Source organism: Rhea americana, unplaced genomic scaffold (assembly GCF_003343005.1).
Source record: "Rhea americana isolate MKP2758 unplaced genomic scaffold, rheAme1 scaffold_339, whole genome shotgun sequence".
NCBI classification, from domain to species: domain Eukaryota; kingdom Metazoa; phylum Chordata; class Aves; order Rheiformes; family Rheidae; genus Rhea; species Rhea americana.
This window is the reverse complement of record NW_028186467.1, coordinates 124,614-128,307: the sequence shown is the minus strand read 5'-3', so window position 1 is coordinate 128,307 and position 3,694 is coordinate 124,614.

Sequence of the window (3,694 nt, the reverse complement as noted above, 5' to 3'; positions counted from 1 at the left end):
AAAAATCTTGGGCAGGAATTGCTTATATGTTGCCTTTGCCTAGAGTCCTGCCTCTACTAACAGCGTTGAAGATAAAATGACAGTAGAAGACAGTAGAGAGAATATGAAGAAAAAGGCTAAGTCAAAGAGCCCTGTGTACTGGGCTACTGTGTTATCTGGTATCACTGTTATCACTACTGAATCTAGTGCAGTTGCTAGCAGAATAAGAGTAAATTGTTTCAAACTTCATTTACAAAATGGTGCTCTAACTGAAGAGTACTTGCCTAGCTAGTGCACACACCAGGCTGGTCATATCCTACAGGAAATAAGAGCTTCCCAGTGCCAGCCACCAAGTAAAATGACCAGGTGCAGGAGCACACAGAGTGAGCTGTATCCCCTTTGATATCAGACTTTCCAGTGTCATAAAAAAATTATGCACAACAGCTAAGAATGAGTTTTTAAAATAAAATTAAAAATATAAAACACTGTCTTCTGTGGTGCTTTCTGGTCCTAACTTACTGATAGAAGACAATACAATTGTGCCTAACACAATACAATTGGACAGAACAACTGTTCTGTCAAGCAGTTGGTTTTTGAGCTGCTGACACACTGGGAGACCAACCAGTGAGCCGACTGTTTGGAAGCCTGGCTTGGCAATTTGTAGCATTTGTAACTGTGACAGGTCCAATGGGAAAAGTTGTTTGCCCCTGCCATTGAATTGCTTAGTGGTTTCAGCTCCTCTGTCCCTGTTTGCAGACTCTAGGTAAGCAGAAATAGTGTTGTTCTGCAGATCTGTATTGCAAGACTGAATTAATTGAGGCAATTAAATAATTTCTAAAGAAAACAAAAATTAAAATGACCCCCTCCCTTTGATTACTAAGCTAAATCTTAGGCTACATCAGAGCTGATTTCATGAAGATTCACATCTTAAGTTGGATATAAGTGCTGCCTTCTCTAGAAAGCAGAGATGCCTTCCAAACCTTTTTGAAAGGAAGGAAAAGTGCATTTATCTTCTACTTCTGTCAGTAAATAGCTGACTTTCTAGTCTTAAGGAGGATTATTGGCTTTCTCATCTGTGGAACTGAGTTATAGTTAAAGCCTCAAAATATTCATAAGCAGCCCATTTGCAGGGTCCTTTATGCTAGGCTTTATGTATTCTATGTGCAAAGAGCACATGGTTTTGTGTACAAATATTTCAATGTCAGAATCATGATCTTGTAATATAGCTCATGTTGATCCTCCACGTTTTATAACAGTTCTCTCTAAATCCTTGTGTATTACTTTGTCAGACCCTAAAGGCTCTACCTGAAAGTCCAAGCGCCATTGTATGTGCATTTTGTAGAAGGCAGTCCCTGTCCTGCAGAGTCTGCAATCTAAATAGTGACTGGAATAGAGTACTGGTAGGTGATCAACTTGCCAAAGGCCTACAGCAGATCAGCAGAAAGACCATGAAGAGGATTAGGCCTTTCTTGCCTGATAACTATTCTGCCTTCTCATCCCTTGACTGATCTTTTTGCCTTCCGCAATCGTAACTGATTTTTAGAAAGGTGTTTTGCAAATGTCCTTTCCTGTATGCTGCACTACAATCTGGTAGCAATGTCATTCTGACATAGCAAATTTGAGGAAGATAGTCATTTGTAATCCACATAGAAGAGAAGATTTAGTAGTTTCAATGTTATTTTAATTGCCATGTTTTAATTAAGTTAGCTTAATCAAAACACATTTAAATGTGTTGCTTTAATGGAATCAATGGTAACAGGGAGAATTTGGTTTTAAGCATGTTTGATATAACTACAGGTACACAGCTTTTGTATTTTGGGTCTACAGCAATAATGAGGAAGGAGGACTGGGAGAAAGAAATCCAGTGTTTTCCTGAGATTGTGGAGAGAAATGAAGAATTGTGTGTGTGAAGCATATGAATTATAATTGATTTATTCCTTAATTTTCAGTTCATATAGTCTTAATAATTTTAACAATAGGGACTTGGGCAAAGCAAGGATTTGCCAGCTGCCTTCTTCGGTGGGTATTTTGAATGAGCATCACTACATAGTGAGCACTTTTGGCACCATCTTGTGGTCGAAAATACAGCTGCAGCCTCTCCTGATTTACATTCCCATGCTCCAGCCCAGGCTCTCGAGAATACTTCATTTGACGTCCTCTCTATAAGGTTGCAGCTCTGTCCCACTCTAGCCTTTCTAGTGAACAGTGGCTAAGGGTGACGCTGATGTGGACAACGGAAACTGAGTCAAAACAAGGAAAAATGGAAATTTGGTGGAAGCTGGGGTGAAATCTGCATTCATTGTTTCCTTCCAGCTCACTGGGGAATCTAAGTTATTCTGTCTTACTTGTTTGAGCTCACACATTTTAATAAGAGGTAAGAAGGTCATTCACAAAAAATTATTAGCTTATTAGGGGAACTTTCCTTCAGCAGTGCTAAGCTAAATGTTACAGACAATCTGCAAAATCTCATAAGCTGCACCATGGGGAGCTTAACACTTTTTAGCTGACAACACTGAAAAGCATCTCTGTTCCTAATTCCTCTTAAAGACCAAGGCCACTACCTTCGTCATCCAAAAGCTAAAAGAACAACTTAAACTCTCTTCATATTTAACATATAGCTATTCTTAGAGATTCTAAATACTGTCTAGAATCAGGACTGTAAATTCTGCCTAAATCCTTTCAGTAATGAGAGAGAATGGTGTAAAGCAGGTTATAGGCCTTGATCATAAACTGTAGGGAAACACTGCTAATCTTGTTCTCCCCAACAGCCTCCGTCCTACTCCAGTTCTAGCTCTGCTCAATCTCCCACCATCAGCTTTGATACTCAGTTCTGTTTTCACTATTCTAGCCCCCCAATTTCCAAGAAACTCTAGATCTCTTGGTTGTAGAAGCTTGTGCAGAAAGATAGAGGCTAATTGCTGGAGAGAGGACAGTACTTTGGGATTGCATGTCTTTACTTTGGGATTGCATGTCTTTATCTTATTCTAAATACAGCATAGTGCACCAAGAGCATCATCCCTTCTCTGGTACAGCTGCTTAACATCAAATCAGACCTGAGCTTAAAGGTGCGGGCATATGAGCTGCTTGTCACACAGTAAGAGAGGGAATGGCTGTCCCACAGGTCAGCAAGTCAACGCTCATTAATTACCTGTATGCATACTCTATTCAGGGTAGTTTGTTGCCCTTTTGACAAAAGGTAAAGAAAATTGACACTTTCTCCATAGCAAGCAGGTTTAAGAGTTGGCCTCTCAAATCTGTCTTTAGCACCTCTTCAACTGCGAATGACAAACATGGTCTTTTATTCTTTGGCTAATGAGGCCTCTCTGTTCCGACTTCCTGTGTTAATCAACAAAAGAATTTTGCAGCACTGCAAATGTAATATCATATGGTAACTACTCGGCCCTTCCGGGAAGTGGGCTGGAATTGCATCTCTTCCAGTTTGAGAGGACTTAGGATGTGGTGACAGAGAGTTAAATTCAACACTCTCCACCCTACACTTGAAGAGGCTTAATAGAAATTCACCCAGGAGAGAAGTCACCACCAGCAGATAAACACCTTAGCTTGCTGTTTCTACTAAAATGGTTAACAATAGAATACTTCAGACTTGAAATATAATTTGTCATCATTAAGCTTTTAGGTAATTCCTACCAAGTTGAACAGATTTTCACTCCAGTTGAAATAAAACTCTAGGCCTATATTTTGAAGGTAATCATTG